This window comes from Suricata suricatta, chromosome 4, assembly GCF_006229205.1.
Source record: "Suricata suricatta isolate VVHF042 chromosome 4, meerkat_22Aug2017_6uvM2_HiC, whole genome shotgun sequence".
Taxonomy (NCBI): Eukaryota; Metazoa; Chordata; class Mammalia; order Carnivora; family Herpestidae; genus Suricata; species Suricata suricatta.
Genome location: NC_043703.1, coordinates 108,228,465 through 108,242,435, shown reverse-complemented (window position 1 = coordinate 108,242,435; position 13,971 = coordinate 108,228,465). Strand labels below are relative to the sequence as shown.

The 13,971-nt window shown below is 39.7% G+C and overlaps 1 protein-coding gene and 1 long non-coding RNA gene across 2 annotated transcripts in view; one reads left to right on the top strand and one right to left on the bottom strand.

Annotated features, from left to right (window-relative positions):
• UGP2 (UDP-glucose pyrophosphorylase 2) overlaps positions 1–1,019 on the bottom strand; it is a 77,173-nt gene extending 76,154 nt beyond the window's left edge. Inside the window, exon 1 of the mRNA XM_029937468.1 lies at positions 793–1,019. The gene's annotated coding sequence lies outside the window, so the exon portion shown is untranslated. The remainder of the gene's footprint in view (positions 1–792) is intronic.
• The window catches only part of LOC115289877, a 99,304-nt gene continuing 85,696 nt past the window's right edge, over positions 364–13,971 (top strand). Inside the window, exons 1-2 of the long non-coding RNA XR_003907850.1 lie at positions 364–446; positions 1,352–1,912. This is a non-coding gene — a long non-coding RNA (uncharacterized LOC115289877). The remainder of the gene's footprint in view (positions 447–1,351; positions 1,913–13,971) is intronic.

The window sequence follows — 13,971 nt, the reverse complement described above, 5'->3', positions numbered from 1 at the left end:
AAAAAAAAAAAAAAAACCCCACCCAGGAAAACCTCCCCCCACTTCCAAAAAGAAGAAAACTTAGTACGACTGAGTCTGCCTCGAACTCCTGTCTACACTGTGCTCCTGACACAAACCAGGGCCAGCTGGAGACTCCCGGAAAAGGTAAAATCACACGAACTTAAATTTCATCAATGAAAGAGGAGGATCTACAACGGCTATTTCACCGCCCCCCCCCGGGTCCCCACGCCCTCCGGGGCAGGACAGCAGCACACACTGGCCGGCCGCACCGCCCCCCCCCTCCGATCCCCTCCCCCTCGCTGCCGTCCGGCCTCCGGCCGGTTCCCCGGGAAACCCGGTCAACAGCAGCCCGCGCCCCAACAGGGTCGGGGAGGCGGGTGAGGCTGGCAAAAAAGAGCAACGCAACCGTTTTTACCAGCCCATAACACCCTGGGACTAGGAAGGCGGTAAGAATTCCGCGCGCCCGCCGGCGGGCCGGGGCCTCCAGCTCGCCCCCTTCCAGCAGCGAGACGCGAAATCCTGTAGTGGCTTTTTCTCGGGAGGGGCCGAAGGCCATATCACCCCTCCCCCGCAGCAAACGCTAAGGGGCCTCCCGCGAGGGGAGAACCCTCAGGCAGCCGCGAACGCTAGGGACTGGAACGCCGGAGTGCCCCGAACCCAAATTCGGCCTCCGGGGCCACACAGCGGGTGGGGCAGGGGAGCTCTACACATCCCCCCCAGAGGCAACACACCCGCCCAAGGGGTCTTGGGAAGCCCGTTCCCAACTCTCTCCAAACCGCCACCGAGACCCACCTTCCTCCTCTTCCTTTATCAGCTGGGTAATTGGGGGCGTTTATGGCGCCCCGGGAAGAAGGCTTGCAGGCTGAGAGAATGTCACCTCTGAAACACCTCTCTCTCTTCCCCTCTTCCCCACATATGCACAACTTGAACTCCTCGCCAACGGTCGCAGCCCAGCTGCTGACCCCCTGCGCCCACCTGGCTACCGGCTTCTGACACCCCAAGCCCCCACTTTCTCTTAAACACCTCCCCTCCCCCTCCATTTGAAGCTGCCCCCCTCAATGCGGAAATGTCCCCGCCGCGCAGACAGACAGGAACAACCGCCAGTCAGAAGCCGAGGCGGATGCAGGGCCTGGCCAATGAGGTGCGCGGAGGTGGCAGGGGGCGGGGCATCTGTGGCCCGGGAGAGCACCGCGGAGGTGGGCGCTGAGCAGGACACTGGGATCCGCAAGTAGAAGCCGCGCCTACAGCGGCGGGTCAAGGGGTGTTTCACCGGTAAAACTCCCAGCCTTCTACGGTTGCTTCAGCAAGGGAGAGAACCTGAAGCACGAGTGGTTATTTTTTGCATTACCAGGGATTCAAGATGGATATCTAAACAGCGGATAGAGCCAGAACGCTCCACGGCTACTACTTGAAAGAGCCCTCAGTAGATACAAACTCTCCTCACTACATCTAGTCTGGGGAGGTGCGTTAAAGAGTAAGCATTGGGAAGTGTGGCGCCCACCGACAGAAGGAGGGATTTAGGGTGTGGAAAAAAAGTGCCGGTGAGGGCTCTGCCAGTCCCTGTTCCTGTAGAGAGTTCTGTTGTGATAAGGCATTTACTTTAATAATCAAAGTGGTAATGGCTAGTTACCCTCCAGACACTTAACCTTTACTATTCTTGAAGTCCACAAAGAAAGAGGATGTTGAAAGATAGAACTTTGGCAGTGGCGTGGGAACTGCGAGAGGGCCAGCCCAGCTCCCGCTAAATCACATCTGGTATTGCCAACACCAGTAAGACTCAATGGGTGTAGCTCAGACTAAATGACTCAGTCAAACTACGTGAGGACAAATGAATTGTCAGCGCTCTCTTAGAGCCCTGCAATAAACCAAGTAATTCTAGAAGAGTTTGAGACTTTGGACAACCCTAATCAAGGTAAAGTGAAATTTTTTAATGATTTACCTGTAAACGAACTTAAATTTTTTTTAGTGTCACATATTCATATGGCAATGTTATTAGACAAGTAACATAGAAAAGGCCAGTGATTAATTTGTCATGCTAGAGAGCAACAGTCCTTGGTGATATATTTATTATGTGAAATCCAAAAAGATTGACCTCTCAGTTATAAAACTAATTTCCCCAAATAAAACCAAAGAAGTGTCTAAAACCCAGATATCTACATTTTAATAATGGATTTGGAGACAAGATCTTAATCAGAATCTCTGCATCCTTTGTGTGAGATAGAGAAATTATAGCAGCACTAAATAGAATATTTATCAATCAGTGTTAACACCAAAATAAGATGCCACCAAAACATTTGGGCCCCATTGGCTTGCTTAAGCTTGCAAAAGATAAAGGGCAATGAAGAGTCTTTAATTATACAAGATTCATCATAAGAAAGATGATCAGTTATTTTCTACCTTTTCAGAAGATTAAGGGAGAGGAAGTGAGTTTTAATTGCAATGAGAGCATTTGGTAATACCTAAGAATGACATCTTAATTTGTGAATGATTAAATACTGAGACATCATACCAAAGGATGTTCTACATTTGCGCTTCAAGAAATCTCCAAGGAATAGGTAACTAACTACCTGTCTTCAGCAGTTAAGTCCACAACCACCCAGAAGCTGGCCTTAGAGAAGTAGCACTCAAATAGGTATATTTCCAAATATTATTTACAAACAGTGCCCTGTAAAATGGAATTTCTTTACAGAGTGATTTAAATTTAAGTTCTGAGCCCCCAAACATTTTGCAAAGGAGCCTCCCACTTCCTCAGAGCCACTAGAAACAACCTCACTTGGCAGATCATGTGGGGATGAGGCAGAAGATCATGGCCATGGAGCAGTTTCAAGTCTGCTTAGAAGGCAATTGCCTATCTCTCTATATATTTATACATTTTAATACCTGAAAAATCTCTCTCTCTGGTGTGTGTATTTAATCCTTTTTCTCATACACCACTTTGGAATTTCCCTTCAAGGTGCATGATGTTGGTACATCTATCATTAGATATCTATAACAAGGATAGACAGATTTACAGATTAAACCTTTGCAGAAACTTGGGGGGATCTAAAAGAGGATGAAGATGGGGCGGGGGAAGGAGTGTGTATGCAGGAGTAAGTTGGAATGAGATGCCTTTTTTGATTTAGTGCTTGGCAAGTATCTCGTACACAGCAAGTACTCAGCATATACTGAATGACCAGTTTAGTACCACCGCTAAACAAGATTTTAAAATTTATATTTAGAGGTAAGGAATTTTTAATTTTTAGTTATATCTACTTACAGTGTGAACTTGGGTCAAAGTATAAGGAAAATAGCAGCATATGCAAGGTCCAGATGATTTTACAGTAAGCTTTGCTAACTCTCAACATGAGCATTATCCAATAAGAGGTGGTTTTGAAATTACTAAAGTTTGAAGTAAGGGTACAGATCAGCAGTGTGTGTGGTCTTTTATTTTTGTCTTGTCTATCCTACTCCTATCCCCTGTACACAAGACAATAAAACAGTTGTTTTGGAGAACGTGTCAGAGACATAAAAATTTCTATGTCATGCCCGAAGTGTTTAGCCAAGAAACCAGGCAGCAATTATAAACTAGTCTGTTGCCCACATTCAATATTGGCTCCCATCTGTACCTATCTAAATTCTTGGCCACCCACATAAAAAAGGAAAAAAAGGGGCTACTGTTAGCCAGAAATTGCCAGTTACTGACTAAATCTAACAATAGGGCATTTCACTTGAGTCAAAAGGTAACCAAACAGGGTTAACTAGAAAAAGATATCAAAGAATATCTGTGAGACAAACTACTAATGAGTGAGTAGTCTAAAAAGTGAATAGTGCTTCCAATTACTTGAGGAAGAGAAAGACTTCATTCTTTCCTGTTGCCAACACCCTGTTGTTAATGAATCGGGAAGTTTGCTGAAACAAGTTGTGAATTTAAATTATGACTTATCCTTCCATTTGTTTATAGTATGATTTTTAAAGTAAATTTGCAGGTTATTTAACTTTATATCCCAAAAGTAGCAATGATTTCAAATGACTAAGATGCTTTAAAAGAAAAAAAAGTTGTCTCACATTACAGATAATTATCTAAGATTGATAAGAGTTGATAAATCTAAGTAGTTTTAAAAGTCATTAGGCTCAGAAGAATGCAGTTGAACTCCAGCATGCACTATCTTGTTCACATTTATCAATAATTCCTCTCTAGATTTTCCTTTGAAAGTTTCATAGAGGGCAAGTCCTTAGTATGCTGTCTCCTGTTTCTCCTATTCTGCATGTTACCCAAAGGAGAGTGTTGCTGAGAAATGGTAATGCCCATGAAATTATATCTCACTCAGGTGCCAAACTGGATCTCCAGATTCCACCTTGATGATAGAAGCAGAGGAGTCATTTCCTATGAGTAGCCTAGAAATAACCATTAAAAAAACATCCTAGGGGTGCCTGAGTGGCTCAGTCAGTTAAGCATCCGGCTTCAGCTCAGGTCATGCATGATCTCACGGTTCATGGGTTCGAGCCCAGCATCAGGCTCTGTGCTGACAGCTAGCTCAGAGCCTGGAGCTGCCTCAGATTTTGTGTCTCCCCCTCTCTCTGACCCTCCCTTACTCATGCTGTCTCTCTCTGTCTCTCAAAAATAAATAAAAATCATTAAAAAAAATTTTTAAACCATCCTATATTCTCTAGGGGTTTTTAATAAACACAGATCATTATGTAATCATAATTTGAAAATACAAAAAAGGCTCACTAAGAACACATCTCTTCTGAACTCATAAGATAAAATAAACATTCTTGTTTTTCTGTAGTGATAGTATGTATAGATGATGAAACTACTTATTGACTTTGAAATCCTCATGGAGAAGTGCTGTGAAATAGAAAAGTATTCAGTTTAATCCTATTTTTTCTTCCTCTTTCAACCATATTAAAGATTCCATGTCGTGCATTCCATCAAACGTCTTTTGATAGTTTTCCAAACATCTCTGCCTCTGGTGTAGCTTATTAAATTTCCTGCCAGTGCCACCACTGGGAAGGAAAGGATAAAGAACTTCTGTTCCCTAACTTAGTCTCAGGGAATTTATTTTAAGCATTTCACACCCACCACTCTAACTAAAGAGAAGATCCTCAGAACTGTTCTTTGGATAAGGCCTAAATAATTGAGTAATTATATGTCATTAAATGGGTAATATGATTAGAGAATAAAAAGTAACAGTGTTTTTCCATCTCCACTGGCAAGGAGGAATGTCATATTTAGAGAAAAGACCACAGAAAAAATGTGGTATACTAATGTTAAGTTCTGGTACCATTTTTAATTGAACTTACAATAAATTCCAATAATGATACACATCTTCTTTTAAAAACCTAGTTCCAAAATGTCCATAAAGAATAGCAAAACATAGCTACCTCTCCTCTATCATTGCACCCCAGAGGCAGCCATTTTTTTTCTGTTACCTCTATTCTGTATACCTGATAGTCAATTCTAAATGTTTCTGTTGCTATTTGTTTTGTTTTCTAAATTTTAGGCATTATGTGTTTGACTTTCTGTTACAACAGATAGAGACATTGTTCACTTAAAATCCTGGGCTTGTTTTCTCCATTGTATTAGGGTCCTAAACTTTGTAGAGCTGTATTTCCCAACCTTTTCTTCATCATAGCACAGAGAGAAAATGATATTTGTGTGGCATCCTGGGATAACCTAGGATATGTGGGGATCTATATCGGACTTGGTGATAAGTTAATTGCGTTTTAAATAATAAAACCAGGAAAATAAAAATAAATGCAAAGTAATAGAATTATTAGGTACTGAGCTTGTATAAAACTCTGAGAGAAAATCTTTTGAAATTTTTGAATGAGAAAATTGAACTTGCCTGCACGAACATAACCTTTTAAATCAGGTTTTATGCTTGAAAAAATTACACATAGTTTCTGATCAAGACTTTCAAATTATAATCTCCTCAAATTCGTGGTAGTCACTGTGGTAGACTGAATAATGGCCCCCAAAGATAGCCAGTTTTTAATTCCTGGGACCTGTAAATGTAACCCTGTATGGTAATAGGGATTTCAAAAGTATGACCGATTTAAGGATTTTCAGATCGAGAGATTATCCTGGATTATTGGTTGGGCCCTAAATGTAATCACTAGTGCACTTATAAAATGTACGCAGAAGGGGGTGCCTGGCTGACTCAGTCAGTAGAGCATGTGACTTGATCTAAGGGTCAAGCTCATGAGTTTGAGCTCCATGTTGGGGTAGAGATTACATAAGAAAAGTACAATTAAAAAAAAATAAGATGTAGGCAGAGGGAGATTGATTGAAGCCAGAGAAGAAAAAAGTGATGTGATGATGATGGAGGCAGGGGAGAAAAGGCAATGTGATTCAAGGCCATGAACTAAGCAATGAAAACAGCCTGCAGAAGCTGGGAAAAGCAGGGAAGTGATTTCCTCCCAGAGCCTCCAGAAATAGTTTGGCCTTGCTGACACCTTGATGTTAGCCCAGAGAAACCCATTTCAGATTCCAGGCTTCCAGAACTATAAGAGAATAAACATATATTGTTATAAACCACCCAGTTTGTGGTCACGTGTTTTAGCAGCCATAGGAAATGAAATGTTGCACAAATAGATTTAAAAAAAATTTCCAAACCATTCTTTAGAAACCATTCAAAAATGTATGATACTTGAAATTATAGTCAAGGAATCTAACAGGTCTTTTTATTGACCAACCCAATAATGAAATTTAAAATGGTAAGGCAAATGGATTTCTAATTCAGCTAGACTTTTTTCTAGTAAATATTTTTTAGGAAGGATGAAGATTTAATTTGTAAAACACACGTTGTTGGGTCAGTAAGACCAAAACTAGTTTGGATGCCATTAAAAGGGCATATCAGCTGCAAACAGTGGAAAGCATCTGATGTCTGTGGAGTCAGAGTTTCAGAGCCATCAAAGTTGCACCATCCAGGAGCTCACTGCTGGCTGCGATGTGCTGAACACGGCCAAGGAGATATTCTGCCATCTGGACACCTACTTCAGCAGCCAGCTGCTGAGCTGTTATTCACTTTGGGTAAGTGGCCTGTGGAACTACTGAATGTTTTTCATCATCCATTCCACCTGTAGAGACTCTGTTCCTCTTGGGCCACCCACTGATAAAGGCTGCTAGCAGCTGGAGGCAACCAGCCCTGGGAGTCCCAACTGTCTGCCCTAGGCCTTAAAGGTTCAATGTCATGTTTCACAAATGTAAGGCATTCAGAGCATTGAATTAGAAAATTCTGGTCTGTGTTACCCCTCCCACCACTGCTGGACAGCACACCAAGAAAATGAGAATTTGGAGCACAGACCAGTGCTGGGAGAGGCCATTCTCAAATATCAGTGACTTTCAACCACAGTTTTACAGAGGAAACATCAGAGGTTTGTAAACCCACTGAAGTCTTGGGTTTGCATGGATTTGTACAGTAACAAAAACTGAGATTATTGGAATAGAAATAAACTTACTGAAGACTACTGTCTGCATTTGGAACATCACAGATAAATTAAGAAACTTTAATCTGTTTGATACCTTTCTAATACAGACCAGCATGGGATGGAGACCAGATAAAGCTGCAAATGGAGTACCAGGATAATGAAAGAAAAGAAGGATCTGGGAGCACCTGGGTGGCTCAGTCAGTTAAGCATCTGACTTCTTCAGCTCAGGTCATGATCTCACGATTCATGGGTTCAGGTCCCATGTCAGGCTCTGTGCTGACAGCTCAATCTAGAGACTGCTTTGGATTCTATGTCTCTTTCTCTCTCAGTCTCTCTCTCTACCTCTCCCCTGTCTCTGTTCTGTCTCTGTTTCTGTCTCTCAAAAATAAGTAAAACAGTAAAATAAATAAATAAATAAATAAATAAATAAATAAGGATCTAGATAGACCAAAACTTTTTTAAAGCCATGTTAGCTTGAGAGTTTTACTGATTTCCTAGAGAGAAGGAATAAAACATGGTAAAGTCACACTGGTAGTTATCTGAAGTGTGTGTATGCAGTTTTATATATTTATATATATATATACACATATATGTATATGTGTATATATATATATAAATATATATATAGTGTGTTTCTTGGTATATGTTACATATGTCTGTATATTATTTGTAAAAAAAAAAAAAAAAAAGAATTTGAGGCCAAGATGTATATGTTCCTGATTCAGTTCATTGTTTACTAAGCTGAATATAGTATAGTTCATTCTATAGTGGTAATTCAGTTTAGTCATGCTCATCTAATCCTTTTTGTTGTTTTTAGATAGTCATCTTAAAGAACCCCTTCAGATATTATTTTTAAATGGGCTTTTTCTCAACCTAGTACACCCAAGTGATAACAGCCTGGTGTCCAGAGAGATTTAGGAAATAAGCAGAATTGCTTGTTGTTTAGGTAGGTGTACTAGATTAAGTGTCCTTTACCTTAAATGATCAACCCTAAAGCTGTACACACTGAAGTCCCTGCAGAAGAATCCATACAAAATATGTACTATCATTTAAGGTTTTGTTTGTTTGCTTTGATTTATTGGTATTTTTTCCATCTCAGGTACTCATAACATACTGGTTTCTAGGAAGGCGGAAGAGTATATTGAAAAAAAAAAAAACCAGACTTTGGAAAATAGCCTGTTTTTTATCTTGAGTACTGCCACTTAGAACCTGAAAAGCTTGAATAAATTACTTGATTAGCTCTATGAGGCTTATTTTCATCATCTAAAAATGCGAATAAAAGCTAATAACCTGTCTTGCCTCTTACAGAGTTATAAAGATCATCTCACTCACTGTTGGCACAGAGTATGAGTGATGATAATGATTTCAATTAATGATTTCCTATATTACCTTAACATAACATTAATCTCAAGTTATTACTTGATAATTATTACATATCTGTTTTCCCTCCATAGATAGGAAGCTCTTTGCAAGCAAGAAGCTTATTTGTCTTGTATCTCTAGAGCATATCACAGTGCTTAGCACTCAAAAGAAATTTGTTGAATGAATTATCAAGTGAAATATTAATGAATGAGCTCCCATTATTTCCTCAGGAATCATGTTTTGAATGGCAAATGGTCAACTTATAAATTTGCTTTTAGAACACTAAAGGGGGCATTTCAAAACAAATTCTGTTGTGGAGCACCTGGGTGGCTCAGTTATTCAGCATCCAACCCTTAATTCTAGGTCAGGTCATGATCATGCATGGTTCATGCCATTGAGCCCTGCATCAGGCTCTGCACTAACAGCATGGAGCCTGCTTGGGATCCTCTCTCTCTCTCTCTCTCTCGCTCTCTCTCTCTCTGCCCCTTCCCCAGTCTCTTTCTGTCAAAATAAATGAAAAATAAACGTAAAAAAAAACACAAATTTTGTTATGAGTGTTTGCAAATATGGCCATGCTGTACCCCACTCCTTTGCAATATGACTTTGTTATTCCTCCCATTAAGACTCCCATTTTGAGTCTTTTCCTCCCAACACACCTTGAGTCTGGGTTGGCCCACTGATTTGTTTTGACCAATAGAATGAAGCTGAAGTGATATTGTGTGACATCCAAGCCTTACTCCCAAGAAGCTTTTCAACTTTTAGTCTCCCCTTTGGAATGCTGCCCTGAGACCTCTGTATGAAGAAGCCAGTTCTAACCTACTGGAAAGTGGCAGGTCACATGAAGTAGAATTCTTACAGTTGAGGCCCCCTAGACCAAAGAGTAGCAACTGCCAGTCAAACTGGTAATGAGGCAAACTGGTCACATAAGTGACTGAGATAGGACCACAGAAGAATCGGTAGCCCAGCTGAGCCAAATACAATACTGTGTATTGTTACATACTATCAGTGACTGGTAGACCCATAAAAGTAGTCAGAGAAAAATCAAACCACATTCATTTACTCTTTGTTTACCCCAGAACTGCCCTTAATATTTGCACATTGGGACTTTATTTTTCAGCCAACTCATTTCTCACCTCTAAACTGTATTCTCCAAACCCTTCTGAGGACGAGATTCCTTCTAATCACTTTCCTGGTTAAACCAATATCCCTAAACTTAGAGATCTGCTTTTCAAAAAAGAGCTTTTGAGACTCTTAATTTTTTTTTCTTTCATTTTAAAAGTTTATTTTAGAAAGAAGGAAAGCACAAGCGAGGGAGATGGGCAGAAGGAGAGAGAGAGAGAGAGAGAGAGAGAGAATCTTAAACAGGCCCCATGCTCACCACAGACCCCATCATGGAGCTCAATCCCATGACCTTGGGATCATGACCTGAGCCAAAACCAAGAGCCCGACGCTCAACCAACTGAACCACTCAGGCACTCCTGAGATTCTTTAAGTGGAATAAGATAGGTTTTGATTTTATTTTTTAATTTTTTATGTTTGTTTATTATTGAAACAGAAAAAGAGCATGAGCAGGGAAGGGGCAGAGATAAAGGGAGACACAGAATCCAAAGCAGGCTTCAGGCTCAAACCCACAAACTGTGAGATCATGACCTGAGCTGAAGTGGGATGCTTAACCAACTGGGCCACCAAGGTGCCCCAGGTTTTTATTTTAAAATACATTTTAAACATAATGTAAAACATATTGTTTTGAAGATACATTAGATGCTTCCAAGTTTCCAAGGATATTTCTTGTGTTCCTTTAATAATAAAAATGAGGATACAACTCAAATGCCACCAACAGAGGAATAGTTAAATTATAACTACATTTGGTAGTATATATATTGAGATGGAAAAATATTCCTTATATTGTAAGAGGGGAAAAAATCAAGCTAAAAATACATAGACCAGTTTTTACAAACTGTTGTTAAAAAACAAAAGTTTGCTTGCTTGTTTGTTAGACTAGATAAAAATACACTGAAGTGTTAATGGTTATGTCTGAGTGGTGAGATCATGGGTGAATTTTCTTTTTTTCTTTTTAAAATTATTTTATTTACTATTCTACTATGAATAGGTATTTGTACAATAAAAATAAGTCATGTTCAAAGCATAGATCTACCTAACAACAACAAAAAACTCATATTCCGGCCCCAGTATTCATCAACCTAGTCCCTCATTGATGAATATGGAAAATCAAGAATTACCCAATATTTGAAGAAAACCAATTGCACCAAAGAGAGAGACAGTGATAAAACAGAAAACCTAAATATGAAAGACATAAAGATTGATTCAGAGGATTTAAAAATCTAATAAAGTAACAAGCTATAGAAAAGCAACAGAGTATAAGAGATAATGCTTGAGAATTAAAAATGCGATTACTACAATTAAACCATTTGATAGGACAAATGAAAGTTCAAGGAATTCTTGGAACATAGAGCAAAGAGACAAAATATGAGAGAAAAATTATGATATGTGGTGTATCAATCTGGAAATTTCAGCACCCACCCATGTTCATTCTATTAAACTGTTGAAATTAGTGTCACAAACATAAAACTTTTTTTCTAAACACTTTTTTCACTCATGACCTGTCAAAGTGCCCTTTCCTGCATCTTGACAACACTGCTTACTTTCAGTTTTCAAGTCTCTTATAGTTCAGTTCCAATTTCATATCCCATTTAAATCTCATCTCCCCATTCCCCAATCATTTTGGCTCAGGCTTTACTTGTGGCTCCGGGAACCTGGAGTGGAGAAGGGAAGTATGTCTTAATTTTCACTTTTCCCTCACCTTAAAAAATACCCAACAGTTGAAATTGATGTTAGTGTTCCCTTCTTTTGAGAAGTGATTTCCAGTCTTCATACCTCACTTGGTTTAGAAAGTGGGAAACATACTCCCCTGCTCCCCTTGGAAAAGATGCTGCACTCTTGCCTACAACAATGCTGACCATTTCTGTTTTACTATCCCTCAATCGTCTAGTCATAGACATGGGATAGATGGGGAAGGGTGGTTAGGGTACTGGCTGGAAGTAGCAAACCTCTAATTGTTAAACCTTTCTCTTTAAAATGAGAGATACTTAACACCTCTTGGTACTCAGCTTGACGTATCAGCAACTCTAGGGCTATGGGATAAATCCTACTCAGATCCTATGGTGTGTCAAAAAGAGGTTCTGGGGAACAGAGAACAAAAATTGAAAGGGTGGGAATAACTGAATAGTAAAATGTGAAGAGAAACAAGTTTTTAGATGAAATGTGTTCATGAAAAACTAAACCAGAAGACCCACACCATTTTCTTTTTCACATTCTTATGAAGTTTCAGAGCACAGTTTCATTCACTTACTCATTCAACAAATATCCACTGAACACTGCCAAAAAACAGACACTGGTGGGCCGCAGGTTTATAATAATGAACTTAATAGAGAAATTTACTAAGTGGGGGTGATAGACTATAAACAAGTAAATAAAATAATAATTAGTTAAATAATTGCAGATTGAATGAAAAGCTATGAATGAAATCGAGAGTAAGAATAACAGGGAGCATCAGTATGGTAAGGTAGTCAAGAAAAACCTCCCTGAGAGATAGCAGTTAGACTACTAACTCTGGGCACTAAATTCCAAACCACTCTATGCCTTTTCCTAGTTTACATAGAATCCAGGGCTTAACATGAAAGCCCTGAGCATGTAAGCTAAAATCTGAAGGATTAAAAAAAAAAAGAAAATAGCCACATAAAGACCTGTGGAGAATGTATGCCACATAGCACAGCAAGTTTGGAGGCTCTGCAATACAAGGAACATTGTGTATTCCAGGAGATGACAGAAGGCTGGAGTGAGGAAATAGGGAGTGGAAAATGGCAAGAGACAAGAAATGATTTTGGAGAAGTAGGAAGAAATCAGTTGTGTAGAGCTTTCTGTATAGGTTTTGGATTTATCCTAAATACAATGAAAAGCAATTTACTCATTTAAAGCAGGGAATTGTACTCATTTAAAGCAGGGAATTGACATGCTCTAATTTACATTTTTTAAATTATTTTTTTTATAATTTTTTAATGTTTTTATTTACTTTTGATACAGAGAGAGACAGAGCATGAGAGGGGGAGGGGCAGAGAGAGAAGGAGACACAGAACCGGAAGCAGGCTCCAGGCTCTGAGCTAGCTGTCAGCGCAGAGCCCGATGCAGGACTCGAACCCACGAATGTGAGATCTGACCTGAGCCGAAGTCGGAGGCTTAACCGACTGAGCCACCCAGGCGCCCTCTAATTTACATTTTTAAAAGAGTATAAAGATATATTTTGAAGGTGGAAGTAACAGGAATTTGTGATGGATTCATTGAGGAGGGAGGAGTCATACGGACTAAATGAACAGGAAAAGTCAAGGAGCACAATTTATCACAGGACTATTTATTGAGGTGATAAAGCCTGAAGAAGATTATATTTAGAGAGAGAACCATTTTGGTCATGTTAAGTTTGAAATGGCTGGGAGACATACAAGCGAGATGTTAATAGATATTTAAAGATGTGAATCTGGAGCTTAGAAAGAAAGACTAGCCTACTGATGTAATATTAGGAATTGTCTGCAGATAGTTTTTAAAGCCACGAGAATGGATCGGATCATGTAGAGAGAAGGTGTAGAGAATAAAACAGAGTACAGGAATTCTGGCCCTCAAAGGTTATATAGAAAGAGGAAAAACATGTGAAGGAGAATGACCAAGAGGAGTCAGTTATTCAAGAAAACCAGGATAGTGTGTGGTGTCAAGTCCAGAAATGAGAGTATCAGAAAAGGTGAATAATGAGAGCTCCATTAAACTGAGGACAGAAGAGAGAGTCAGCAGAATAGAGACTGTCATTACCTGTACAAGAGCAGTAAAATGATGGAGACATTGAAGTAGACTGAAATTTTTGCCATTTATCTTCTCAGCAACAGTTGTTGTTTAGAGAGAGAGAGCACCAGCAGGGGAGGAAGCAGAGGGAGAGAGAGAGCGAAAGAATCCTAAGCAAGGCTCAACATTGATTTTTAAAAGATAGAGCAATACCTTCAAAATTCTAAGAGGAAAATTATCCTGAACTCAGAATTCTATAAACAAAACATTCAAGGAAAAGAACAAATTAAGGACCTTTTCACTTTTTAGTAAGGGGTGGGGGAGGAGCTCCTATGCATTTTTTTAGGGAAA